Below are 14,082 nucleotides of genomic sequence, written 5' to 3'. Positions count from 1 at the left end.
ACTTGGGCCCACTGGGGACAGGGTCTGTTCTACCAGAAGGGACCAATCCCAGGAGCCTCATTCTTGAAGTCCCAGTGATATAGGGTCTGGTGTCTATAACGTGGCCATAACCTTTGATGATGAGATCCCTGCAGCCAGCATGCCCTGGCCTGTCCAATAGGCAAGAGAGCTGCCCTCTGCCCAGTGTTCCCAGTCTCCTAACTTTGCATCCAGGGCTTTGTGCAAAGGGGCCCACACCCTACAGCTCCCACCTGGATCCAGGAGAGATAAGCCAGCCTGTGCTCAGTGCTGACACCAACAGTGTTCCTCCAGGTGGCCCCATCTTTCAGCATGGGGTGCTTTTAAGAATTGTCTTGAAGAACTAGTTACACCCTGAATACAATTTGTAGACTGAAATGATCCCCCCGCCCCCCAAAAAACCAACAAAACAAACTGGGGTAGGATCTCACATATGGCATACAGTTTACTTTATAGCTAGTGGATTAAAGAAAAGGTGGGGAGCAGAAAGGAGGCAAGAACAGAACTGAGAAATGGCTCTTGTTTTAGTGAGATGCAAGAGTGGCTGTGGGAAATGTATTTCGGTACCATAAAAGTGCCTGATGAGGTTGAAAATTCTTTTATATTTTTAAAGATTTTATTTATTTATTCATGAGAGACAGAGAGAGAGACAGAGACATAGGCAGAGGGAGAAGCAGACTCCCCACAGGGAGCCCAATGCAGGACTTGATCCCAGGACCCCAGGATCACGACCTGAGCCAAAGGCACTCAACTACTGAGCCACCCAGGTGCCGCGAGGTTGCAAATTCTAAATCTCCTGTATGTGTGACCCCTAACCCTACCTGTGTAAGCCCCTCTTCTCTGTTCCCCATCACTCCCCCTTTTCCTGGTCCTAGAGCGTGAACCATAGGGGTGCAGATATGGGGGTAATAAATTGGACTGACCAGTGAGGGGAATCAGATGGTACATTAGGAGTCTGGATAATGTCACCTATCCCCCTGCCTCCCTCCCACTGTGACCCTTTTCCATAACAGCCCAGGGAAAATACCCACTTGGAATTAAATTTCTCCCCATGGACACTGCCTGGGAACCTGTATGTCATCTCCCCTGAGTTTACACACCCAGGCCCCTCCTGGTCACCTTTCCCAGCCTTCCGTCACACATACCACTCCGTAGAAGTGTGGCAGGTATGGACATTTTTCATGTTTTGTGTGAAATGGAAGAAAAATGAGCTTCTCTATTGGATAAGTGTCGATCTGCCCACTACACTAAATTTGGTTCTGCCGTCACCGGCGACATGAAGCAGCAGCCCAGTTTAGAGGCTAGCTTTCGGTTTAAAATACTTTCTCCAGGATCGGGTTACATATGACCCATTCAGGGAGGCTGGAGGGCAGTTTCTCTGGTCATTAGTACTAAGGACACATCTGTTGGCATGGAGAGTGGACCCAGAGGGGAGGCATTGGAAACATGCAGGCAGCAAGGTTCAGGAATTGGGGAGAGGCATGATCTGGCTCCCTCTCCAGCTGTGAAATCTCTGGCCCTCAGTCTGCTCCCCTGCAAAGTGAGGATGATAATCCCTGCCTCGTGGGGGGAGTGAAGGGTAAAGGAGGCAATGTTTTCAGTGAAATAAATGCAACTGGCTGGTACCATTATTATCAGCATCTTCATATAACAAAACTAGTTTAGACCAATAGGGAGTTTATTAAGCTGATGTGAAGTAGGGCAGTCAGGCTGTCGGCAGGCTGGGGTTACACACATGCCTTGAAATACTACCCACCATCCACAAACACGAGAAGCCCTCCACTCCCAGGGCAAAGACAGCTCAACCATAATCCAGTTCCAGCTCAATTCAAATTCCAAGTGCAAGTGCTTCAGTGAATGACACCTCGCAGAGCTTCTTACCACCAAAGTCAACTCCAGCCTTTAATTTAATCACTTTTGCCTTAACCGGTTCCCAGGTTCCCATTCAGGGCTAAACACTGAGTACCCAGAAGAGGCTACCCCTGGGCATAATTAGAATAGGAGATCCTGTGCCAAGTACCTGTCTGATTAGGAAAAAACTGAAAACCCCATGAGAAAATGGAAAGGCTCCCAGGAAATTCCATCTGAGAGTCACAATAAAGGTCAGGGAAGCCCCAGCCCCTCTCCTGAGAAGTCCCCCAGAGATATCACTTGAGGTTATGCTACAGGCACAACCACCCACTGCCCTGTTTTGCACCCTGTCTTTAGGCCTCCTCTGCAAAGAAGGGAACAGACAAGACCAGTACAGGCTGGACTGCAGCCACCTGTCCATCCATCCTGGGCTCAGGTCCTACTGATGGGCACTTACCCCTGGGAAGGAGCTTGCACCATCCTGCCAGCAAGAGGGGAGCAGAGTGGCAGGAGCTGAACTAGCTCAGGCACCAGGCTCCACTCAGCCCATAGAGACTTCAGGTCAGTCACCTGAGTCTGGCTCCCCAGAGGCATCCCCACTCCCTATGGCACTTGTCTTCTGGAGCAGCTTGAAAGAATTCTCATAGATGGCTTTACTTCAGTTCTGCAACTACCCAGTGAAAAGGGAGCCCACACTATCATCCATTTGTGGGGTGAGGAGGTTGCATAATCCCCATTTTACAGATGGAAAAATGGACGTATAAGAAATCTTCAACTTCGCCACAAGTCTCATAAGTGGGTAAACAGGGAAGATTGCGATTAAATTCAGGGTTTGGCAAGCCCACGCAACAGGTGATAACAGGCCCACAAAATGAGGCGATGGCTAGCCTCTGGAATTTAGTCTTGCCAGCAATAAATGATAGGGAGAGCTTTAACAAAAAAGAAAAGTTCTTTTTCACTTGGCCCAGATTGTCAACTTATAACATGAATCCTGCTGCTTAAAAAAAAAAAAAAAAATTTCCCATGCATTTCCCATCAGACATCAAGCATATTGGTTCATAATTATTTATAGCACTTTAGTGACACTGAAAGGGAATTATTTCAGTTTATTCGGCCTTTATTAACAGTCTGCAGGGAACAGAGCGCAGCCAACACCCCCTGCAGGGTTAAAAAGGGAGGGACTTGAGAAATACAAGAGGAAGAACTGAACCTAGTGGGGCCAGCAGGCATGTCCCACAGGATTAACCCTGAGGAAAGGTTAAAGCAGGTTCAGGTGAGTTTGACTGATCACTCCATTATTCAAGCAGATTTAGGGATGTTCTGTGAAATCCTTTGTTTCTAAGCTGGGCTCATGGTGACAGCACAGTCAGAAGGTGAGCTGCTGCACGTGGGTTGGGGCCAGGGTGGAATTTCCCTGTTCCAAGGAAAAAGACAAGACAACATGGATGGCAGGAGGGTTGCTGACTCTTCCAAACAGCTATTCCTGGTGATTCTTGGCAATGGGAGTGTTGAGAGGGACAGGTTCACACGAATTTATGCCGCAACTATTACTGCACCCCAACACAGCAGGTTATATACAAGTATTTTACTCATATATACAGCCTTTACTTGGCTTATTAACATACCTTGATTTAAATTCTGATGCATTAGCATCACTGAAGTTAAGGGCCGTCAGGGGTTCAGCAAACCTAATATAAAAAGTCTCAACATACAACAAATAAGGCAGTAAACGTTCACATTTAAATATATAATTACGGGGCACCTGGGTGGCTCCGTCAGTTGGGCATGGCTCGGGTCACAGGCTTGGGGTCCTGGGATCGAGCCCCATGTTGGGCTCTGGGCTCAGTGAGGAGTCTGAGATTCTCTCTCTCTCCTTCTTCGCCCTCCACTCCCCTCCCCCCCACACACACATGCGTGTGTGCATGTGCTCATTCCCTCTCCAATAAATAAACAAATCTTTAAATATATATATATATACATACAATTATAATATTAATATGTATATATATTTTAAGCCAAAGAGATTCTTTAAATTGTAACTTTCCCTCGGGCATTAAACCATTTGGTTTTAGATTATTAATTATCCAATAAGCCTCTTTTTGAGGGGTAGGCTGTGGGAAAAGGCATGAATTAAGAGAATAGTTTGGTGCCAATGGCCAACTAAGAACAACTGGACATAAGCACCTCTGAAATGACCTACAAATCAATGGCTGAGCTGGATTTGGTCCAGGACAATTCTGTTGACACATAATTTAGAACACAGGTTCTCATTCAGGTCCTTTACCCTGGAGGAGGGACACAGTTCCACAGTTTCATGAATCGGTTTTTGCCAGCACTTCCTTCTTGGCATTTTGTGTTGGCTGGAGATCACATGACAGCAATTATGCTCTCAGGGGTCTTCTAATATCCTTGGTGTCCTGGGGAGGAGGCCATGAAGATGAAAGTGCATCCCTCGGATTTTTTATGCTACAACTGCAGACTAAATCTGAAAACATCATCACCCAGCCTTCCTGGGAAAACAGAAAACCGGGCCACAGGTTGGTAGGCAAACTAGTAGCTGGGACCAGAGATCATTTTTTTTAAAGGATTTTATTTATTTGAGATAGAGCAAGAGAGAGAGAGAGCGCGAGAGAGCGAGAGAGAGAATACAAGCGGAGGAGGAGGGGGGAGAAGGAGAGGGAGAGGGAGAAGCAGGCTTCCCACTGAGCAGGGAGCCCAACGTGAGGCTCCATCCCAGGATCTTGGGATCATGACCTGAGCTGAAGGCAGATGCTTAACCAACAGAGCCTCCCGGCACCCCTCAGAGATAACTATGTTCCTCTTAGATGCCTGCCTGATGGAGCAGGAGAGTGGATAGGACCAAAGGAAAGGCTGTGAATGGAACATCATTTCCAATGGCTTCAGATTTAATTCTACCTTGCTGATTTTTAATCATTGGAGCTTAATCTAAAATCCCTTCACTAAGGAGAGTCAATATAATAAATAAGATTTACATTTATTTTGGGTCTTATGGGGAGAATTTTGCAATACCCCTTAACCTGGGGTTCTATGTGAATGAATTCAAAGTGCTGAGCAGTTCTGGAAGGCAGGCAAAAATGGGGGAGGGAGGATGACAGCCTATCTTTCACTTAATACCGAAGTCTCCACAGTAGGCCCCATCCTAGCTGACACTGTGTAAGAAATGGAAAGGAAGGACTGTAAATATTCAAGGCTGAGTTCACAGGGCCTGGTCCACAGCCATGGCCTCCACCTACCACAGCCAATCTTCTATTTTCCGTCACACTTATTACAATAATCCCATAATTTAAGTAAGATGCAAGCTGATGTGTTTCAAGTACAAAACGAAAGACAAACTCTTAAAATCATTAATTGGTTTTAGGAAAATCAGGTTGAACACTCTGGAAAGACTTCATAAAAATGGTTTTTGTTTTTGTTTTTTTACTGTCAAACAAGATGTTAAAGACTGTGAATGAAATAGTAAAACTCTAGAGAGATTCTGCATTCAGATTACTCTGTAGTGTAAGCTGCTTTTACGAAGGAGCTAAAATCTGAAGTCCTAAACAATGTATTACGAGTGTGGCTTAGGTGAAAAGGACAAGAAATTCCAACTGGCTGGTCCGAACAGCAAGAGTATCATTTTGTAATGACTTTTCTGATTTAATGACTTTTTAAAAACTAAAGTATTATGACCCTCAGTCTTCATTTCATAGGTAAGAAGTCTTCTTAAATCAAATTTAGTAATTCAGATATGAGCATGCTCATAGAATGCTTGGAGAGTTCCTGGATTCAGAACATGCTGTGTTTGCTTTATTTAGCATCTTCTGCTTTACTCTTCTCTTGACCATGAGGTCCGTTTGCCAGTTTACCAACTTCAACACCCTGCTTATTTCATTTGTTAATCCTCTCCTCCACTGCCCTCCATTACTTTTCCAATCCCATCTGCACTCACTTTTTTTTTTTTAAGATTTTGTTTATTTATTCATGAGACACACACACACACACACACAGAGAGAGAGAGAGAGAGAGAGAGGCAGCGGGAGAAGCAGGCTCCATACAGGGAGCCCAACGTGGGACTCATCCCAGGTCTCCAGGATCAGGCCCTGGGGCTGAAGGCGGCGCTAAACCACCAAGCTACTGGGGCTGCCCTGCACTCACTTTTAATTCAGTGAGTAAACTAGTCAGATCTCTGGACCCCACACACTAGCTAAGCCAGGACACCATTCCCAGGATGGGGGGAGGGCGTGGTTCGGCTCAGGCTGGTGGGGAGAGTACACAGTCTATTCCTGGCATGGAGCGGATTTCAGGAAGGAAGAGGACAGAAGTAGGGACAACGGATGATAAGTCACTCTGCTTGCCTGTGTCAAGAATTCTGTCTCTACATTTAAACACGGGTGTGTGGGATTTTCCGGGGACCCACTTCCACCCGAACAACAGCACCTGGCTCCAGGGGAGCTGGCCAGCTGCCCACTTCTATCTTGATCCCTGTAACAATTTATCTGTTACAAGTGATTCTATCACCAGGGTCAGTAGATGCCTTTGCATAGTCATCCAATCACAAGTCAACACTTGTTGCAACACCAGAGGCTGCTGCTCTTGAAACCATTCACTAAGCAATTTACTATGTGCCAGGCCCTGGGTTAAGTACTGCATCACCTCCTTATCCCCTTTAAACTCCACAGCAACCAGTGAGTTAGGTCCTGCCATACCCCCAAGGTGCAGACAACAAACTCTCCAAGAAAGAAGCTCATCAACACAGCTTGGGTCCCGTAGTGAGTGGGAGAGCTAGGATTTGGACCTAGGAGGTCTGATCAGTGTCTACACCCTTAACCACTGGCCCAACCTAATACCTCTATCTATAAGACACTGTCCTGTACCAACGGTCTATCAAGGAAGAAACAGTGCCTGCCTTCATGGTATTTTCACAAACCTTCCTTGAATACCTGAGGCACAACATATATTTTTTTGGGGGTGGATTCATTTTTTTTTTTTAAGATTTTACTTATTTATTCATGAGAGACACAGAGAGAGAGGCGGAGACACAGGCAGAGGGAGAAGCAGGCTCCATACAGGGAGCCCGATGGGACTTGATCCTGGGTCTCCAGGATCATGCCCTGGGCTGAAGGTAGCACCAAACCTCTGAGCCACCCGCGCTGCCTGGGGGGATTCATTCTATAGTGTCCCTAATTTGAGCAAGTACAGAGCCCACTGAAAAATCAACACAGCAAAAAGATATTCAGATAATCCACTTGGAAGTCACTCAAGTTTGTATTTTGTGGAAGCTGATTCTAGCTGCACATCTGCAGAATGTCTCTTAATCAAAAATTCCAGAAAGTTCAAAAATCATTCCAAGGTGGCCTCACAATGCTTCCCCACACTCAGGTGGAGGCCATCTATGCAGGAAAGGAACCTGGCTGAGGTGGCAGGGCATGGGGCCTGGAGACAGGAAAAGTGTTCTTAGACAGTAACCCCTTTGGTGAGGTAACTGGGGTGAGAGTGGCATGCATGGTGTATTGTATGTCTGATTGCCCACACAGGGTTCAGGGGAGGTTGCAGAATTATAGCAGCCTCCGATTTTCTCCCAAGGCAGAGTAGCAGTGAGTCTTGGGGACGAAGGACTCTAGGTACTTCTACGTCTATGCCACAGCATAAAGGAATATTTACTGCAGAGACTGGGCCCCAGGAAGCAAGAAAAGCCTCCAGGCCCACTTCCACCAAGGAAGCCCTGAGATTCTTGCGTGAGGCCATTCCTATGTCCACCCAACTCAACTCAGCCACAGGCTCAGAGCTGGTCCCACAGGCTGGTGCCAAGGCTTTGATCCCTCTGGGGGATCTAAGATGAGGATCTGCTGTCCCTAAAACTTCACTGATTTGACCCGGACCATAGCTAAGTCTATGCCATGATCTCCTGATCTTGATTTCTAGCCTTCTCTGAGCCAATCAGAACCAGCTGCTCCTTTGTATGACAGAGGGGTCTTGAAAGCCTGGGTCTGGGGGAAGAGGTTTCAAGTTCCTGGAATATCTTCTCTTTGTTTTATAAACAGAGACACAGAGGTTGAGTGAAATCCCTTGCTCTGTGTGTCAGGGCTAGATCAGAAATTATGAGCTTTAGGTTGTGCTCCAATTATGGACTCTTTCAAAAGTTCATTTTGTGAGTCCGTGGCTTTGGAATTTGAATCTTCCACTGAGTCAATGTTACAAATCATGCTTGGGTTCCTAAGCTAGCCCACAAAGGCCTATTAAAGCCACGTGTAGCTGAGAAGGGGAGGGAGCTAGTGTCAGACATCCAGCTCTACTACTCACCGGCTGTGTAACCTTTAGTGAGTTACTAAACCTCTCTGTACTTCAGCTTTTCCATACATAACAGAGATAATAACAACAGCACCTGCTACAAAAGGAGGCTGTTGGATGAAATGAGAAAATCTCTGGGGAGCACTTAGAACAGTGCCTCTGGGGGTGCCTGAGTGGCTCAGTCAGTTAAGCATCTGCCTTCAGCTCAAGTCATGATCCCAGGATCCCGGGATTTAGTCCACACTCAAGGAACATAAGCTGCCATTATGATAAGAGTGCCAGAGTAACAATGTTTCTAGAGCAGGGCTTCTGACACTGCCATGAGTGACATTTTGGACTGTATATGCTTTGATGTGGGGGACTGTCCTGTGCATTACAGAATGGTTAGCAGAATCCCTGGCTTCTACCCACTTGGTGCCAGTGGTACCTTCCCCAGGTGTGAAAATTAAAAATGTCTCTAGCCATCTTGAGGACCCAGGGGGCTGAAAACCACTGTTTTACAGGAAAATGGCTGAGAGTCCCAGCTGGACTATGGGGGTCCTCTCCTGGCTGCAGCTCAGCTGGTGAGGCAGTAGTCTTCCCTTCCCCACCTGCTCAGGTGCCCCTCCATGCTACTGCTCCTGCAAATCACCCATGCAAGCACCAAGGGTGTCAAGCTAGGAGCGATTAGTCAGGTGGATATTTTGGGGGATGTGGAAGGATTGAGGGGCAGTTTTTGAAGTAGGATAATGAAAAAGTCGGGGGGGGGGAGGGGAAGGGGCAGAGCCAAATGGAGTTTCCCACCTTCATGCATCCTTCTGACCTCTGGCACCAAGAGGTCTCAGATATGGCTGGGCAGGGCCTTCTTTCCCCCTGGGGTATTGTGTGCTTTCTGCCCATTCCCTCTTCTGCACATTTCCAGCCAGCAAGGGTGAGGTGTTCAGTGGGGACCAGGGCTCTGGAGCCAGGGAGTGCTGTACTGAGAAGGGAGAAGTCTTGGCAGCAGAGGAGGGAAGGTGTGGAGATGCACCAAGGGGCACAGGCAGCTTCCTGATTCCATGACCTTGAATATAGCCCCCTCCCATTCTATTTTCTCTTTACCACCTTTTTGACCTGCATTTCCCCATTTTACCCATTTATTTGTTAAATGGGTATAGACCAAATACCTATTGTATGTCTAGCACTATATTAAGCCCTTGGGGGTGTTTTTATTTGTTTTTGAGCGATTCTTTTCCGTTTTTATAAAAGATTTTTATTTACTTATTTGACAGAGAGAGAGAGTAAGCAGGGGAAGCAGCAGGCAGAGGGAGAAGCAGACTCCCTGCTAAGCAGGGAGTGCCAAGCAGAGCTCACCCCAGGACCTGGGGATCATGACCTGAGCTGAAGGCAGATGCTTAACAGACTGAGCCACCCAGGGCCCTGAGTGATTCTTTTTCAAGGTGGGATTAAGTACAATACTATCTAGTTGTAAAACTATCATGTGTTTAGTTAGACAACTAATATACATACACAGTGCTGCAGAGACACTCAAGCCATATATGTAAATGCTGAGGGAAGGTGTAATGAATGAAACACAATTTCTTAAAATCTTCAACAAACGGGCTTCATGAACTGATGTTAAAAGGGCAGAAAGAAAATTCAGACCAAACAAAGAGCACCGCAATCCTGTTACATCTCTAGGCTGGCACTGCCCTCCAAGGGCATGTGGGCCAAAGCACATGTTCAATAAAAGGGGCTCTTTCCCCAAATGGAATAAATCAGACCCCTTCTCACTCTGATTCTACGTTTTCTTCTTGCAATTTGTGGGAATAATCCATTTCTTTTGTTCTTGTCAGGGATGCTGAGCCTGATACCTGAAACCAGTTAAAAGACACGCCTTTTCACAGTGGGCAGGTGCAGAGGAGGTTTGTGTGGGGCAGGCACACAGAGTCATGGACTGTCACTTGTCCAAAACCCAGCAAAGCCAACAAAACTCTCCTGCCAACTATCCAAAGGCAACCCCAAGAGCCAAGCCAGGTTATTGCAGTCAACACAAGCTGTTACAGAAGCAACTGTTGGTCAAGATATTGATAGGCTTCAGGAGTCTCTGGGGACCAGGTACTGGGATGGGGGTGGGGTGGGGGTGGTAATCCATTTATTGTTTAGAGGAAGGGTTTGGAGATGAATAAGCAATTCTTACCTAGCAAACCTAAGTAGCGTTATAAAATGAAAAATAATACCTTCATTAATTTTGGTAGGAAAGACATTTCTCTTTCTGCTTTAGGGAAAGGGATTAAAAAGCCATTCTGCTGAGCCTGAGCACAGACTCCAGAGCCAGCACCCCCCCCCCCCCCCGTTGCTGTCCCAGGTTCCATCATCCATCCCAACTGGCCCAACTGGGGACGGGGCCTGGAGGTTCCTGGGTGCCGGATGCCAAGTGGGGTCTCCTGGGACGTAAGTGAGCTCCCGCCTGATGGGGATTATCGGGGACAGGAGTCGATGGCCCTCGGATCCGTGCCTGGAGATTTCCCGTGTGGGCGCAAATGCTGGATCCCTAGAGATCCCCGGGGGTGGGGAGGGGGGAAGCCGTTTAGTTGGAGCAAACGGAGAGGCAGGGATGGTGTTTCCAGATCTGCTAACGAAGATCCATTCCCCGGCCCCTGGGATTCCTCCATTAACAGCCCCCAAGCCTTGCGGACCAACGGAGAGCCACCCCAAAGCCGCCAACACATTTCAAAATGGTGCAAAATCGCGGACATTTGGACTGCGCTTTGTTCCCGGCATTGAGCTAAATGTGTTCACTCCCGCCAAGCTCCCTTTCCCCCAACAGACAGGACGTGACCTCTCCGCCTGCGGTCCACCCCGGGCAGCTGTTGCCGTGGGCTACCGGCCGAGACCCTTGCTCTGTCCGCATCCCGAATTCCGCGTCCAGCTCTAGGGTGGAGGGGTGCGAGCGGAGAAGATGCTCGAAGCGATCCTTGAGCCTCTCCTGCAACCCGCCCTCGGCGGACTCAATTCTGCAGGGACCCCCCTCATGACCCCGGGCTCCAACCTCCCATGCCACAGACAGGAAGGTTCGGCGCGGCCCCTGGTGGGCTCTTGGCCCCGGAGCCGGGCCATTCCCTGGACACTCAGATCAATCTGTGCAGCTCGCGCGGATGGTTCGGCTCCGGAGATGCTCATCGGGCTCAGAACTGCGCCCCCGCGTCAGTTTTCAGCGATAGAATTAGCCAGAAAGCCGCGCGGCCGCTGCTCCACGCAGGAGGGCGAGGCTCGGACCCCTTTGCCAGGACCCCCCTTTCCCGCCCCCCACCTCGTTCCTAGGGTGGCGGTGAACTCAGGCTTTTAAAAATCTTGCACGTTCCCAAAATAATACTCGGCCAGAATAATAAAAATACAAGAGACGCCGATCTGGGTGGTTGAGGCCGCCGGAGGCCAATTAGGAAGAGCCACCGGCTCAGGGTTGCGGGGAGGGGGGTCTCCCTCCTGCGGCCTCCGTTAGACGGAGGGGCTGCGGCCTCGCCAGCCCCTGGGGTTCTCAATCTCCAGGGAAGGGGCGGGGCAACGCCCAGAGGTCCGTTCTTGGGACGCGTGTGGTTTCTATAGCAACCTCCCCTCCGCACCCCCCCTCCCCTAGTCGTGTCAGGAAAAATGGGTGTGGCCCGAAGCGCCGGAGGACCCCTCTTGCCCCCTCCTTACAGTCTCCCGCTCCGCGAAGCAACAGGGCAAGAAGCGGAGAGGGGCTCCGCCTGCGTGCTGTCCCCGCCACCCGCCCCGCGGGGGTAGCCGGTGCCCCCTACTGGGCAGCCGGTGGGGGGTAGCCCTCAGGCCTCTCGGGGTGTCGGGAGGGGCTTCCTCCCTCTGCGGCCACCCGCACGGAGCGCCGAGACCTCGAATCCAGGCCTCCGGCCCCGCGGACGCTTCTGGGCGCGCCGCCCGCCTCTGGGAGGGGGCCCCGCGGGGTCACGCCCGTTCCATCCGTGCTCTCGGGGCTGTGACTCGAGTTCCCTGACCCCTGCAAGCCCGAGATCTAACAAAGAGCTCGAAAACGAGGGGCGGAAAATAGGGGGAGGGGCGGGGGCCTTGGTTAAACACTCTCATAGAGAAGAGGCAAAAAACCAGGGCGGGCAACGCAGATCACGTAAGCCCTACAAACAAAGCGGCTAGCCCCCGAGAAGGATTCGGGTGAATGCCCCAGGGCGCGAGCCCACCGCCGCAAAACGCCAAGATTTCAGCGCTGATTGCCGCCCTCCCCCCATTAATTACAGTCCCCGCCCTGTCCTCCAAAGCCCAGCCACCCGGCTTGGCACGGTACAGTAAAGACATGACACGCCGCAAAAAGATGGCACCTCGCGTTTGGAGGGGGGGAAAAAGGCAGGGGTGGGAGTGGGAGGAGGCAGAGCCTACGCTCCCCCTCCTTGCCCACCCGGGTCCACACCCACTGCCGCAGTGAGGGGCGAGCCCTGCGCGCCAGCCCCGCGCCTCCGGCAGGGAGCGCACACGCCGGACGCCAGGCGCAGAGCGCAGAGAAAGGGGCCCGCCCCGAAATGCACCTGCAGCCCCCGCGCGCGTCTGCGAGGGGCTGCGGCTGCCAGCGCCAGCGAGCCGGCATCCGCCGCCGTCGAGTCCTTCCACATCGCAAGGCCAGGTGACCCCAGCCTTTCGCCATTCCGAGCCTCCACCTCGGGACCGGCGCACTACCTTTTCTCGGGCACGGCGCTGCTCGCGTCCCGGTGCCAGGCGCGCGCAGGGGGAAGGGCAACTAAAGTGACAGCGCCTGGACCCCTCCCCATCTCCCCGATTCCACTCCCAGCCCCCAAATGTCCCCTGCGGGTTTCTGAAGGAGGAAAACGGGGAGGGGGTGGGCCACCGCCTTAAATCAGAGGCAATGAAAGCCCCATTGGAATTGCTACCGGGGAGGTGAAGGGAGGGGCAGGCAGGGAGTCATCTTTTCTAGAACCGGATCCATACCTTCCTGAAGGATTTACGGCAAACCGAGGCGGATAAATCGGATTACAGGTTCGGTTTCGGGGGTCGTCATTGGACACCCCCCAACACACACACATAGACACACGCCCATTGCGGCAAAGGCGACGGTCGAGAGTGCACAGCAGCCCCCTCCCCCAGGTCACCACCATCCGGGCCCCACCCTTCGGGCACAACCTCTGCCCAGGTCCGCGCGAAGCGGGTCTTATGGACACCCCCCAGCACACACACACACACACGCGCGCGCGTGAGTGCATCCCTTGCATGGATCCCTTTCCAAGCCGCCCTAGTCCCAGCGCCCGAGCGCACAGGGCGCAGGGAGGAGCCCCAGCCGTGGCCCCCGACCTATGCTTACCTCGTGAACCCCATCTCTGCCGCGGGGGACGAGGGGCGGCAGCCTGGGAGTGCAAGGAGGAGGACGGGGAGGCAGATTTAGGAGCCTCGCGCTTACCTGATAGTCGACAGAGGGCGAGGACAGGAGAGGAAAGAGGAGAAAGTGGCTGTGGTGGCGGCAGCAGAAGGTGGGCGGCGGCGGCGGCGGCGGCGGCGGCGGCGCTGCTGCTGCTGGTGCGGGAGCTGGTGGGTGGCTGAGAGCGCGAGCGCGCGCACCAGCGTGAGGGCGCGCTCCCGGGGCCGGCAGGCGGCGCAGGCGCGAGCAGCGGGAGCGCGAGCCTCCCCAAGAGGGGCGGGCAGCGAGGCCTTCCTTCGCGGGCGTTTTCTCCTCCGGCCGCCAGTGGGCGCGCGCGAGCGCCCCCACCACGGGGCCCTCCCCCGCCTCCTGGCTCCGTCCTTCTGGCGCTTCCCTTCTCCCGTGTCCCCTCCCCCCGCCACCTCGGGCCGCGGCGCAGGCCGCTATGCGCATGTGCGTTCCGTGGCGCACGCGCACTTGGCGTCTCCTCCCGCGCCTGGAGCCTTTGTCTTGTCAGAGGGGTCTCCGCCCTTGGGAGCCAGCCTGGGTTGCCCCCTGGATTTGCCTCTTTT

General features: G+C 51.7%; 1 protein-coding gene across 21 annotated transcripts in view; it reads right to left on the bottom strand.

Moving 5' to 3' along the window:
• MAPT (microtubule associated protein tau) overlaps nucleotides 1-13,691 on the bottom strand; it is a 101,878-nt gene extending 88,187 nt beyond the window's left edge. For 20 of the 21 annotated variants that reach the window (XM_049114633.1, XM_025436796.3, XM_049114636.1 and 17 more), the window contains exon 1: nucleotides 13,553-13,691. The gene's annotated coding sequence lies outside the window, so the exon portion shown is untranslated. Of the gene's footprint in view, nucleotides 1-13,456 lie in introns of all 21 variants that reach the window. The other variant, XM_035721195.2, reaches the window with a different exon arrangement.
• Between the last annotated feature and the right edge of the window lie 391 nt (nucleotides 13,692-14,082).

Source organism: Canis lupus, chromosome 9 (genome assembly GCF_003254725.2).
Source record: "Canis lupus dingo isolate Sandy chromosome 9, ASM325472v2, whole genome shotgun sequence".
NCBI classification, from domain to species: domain Eukaryota; kingdom Metazoa; phylum Chordata; class Mammalia; order Carnivora; family Canidae; genus Canis; species Canis lupus.
This window is presented reverse-complemented; position numbering and strand designations above follow the sequence as displayed.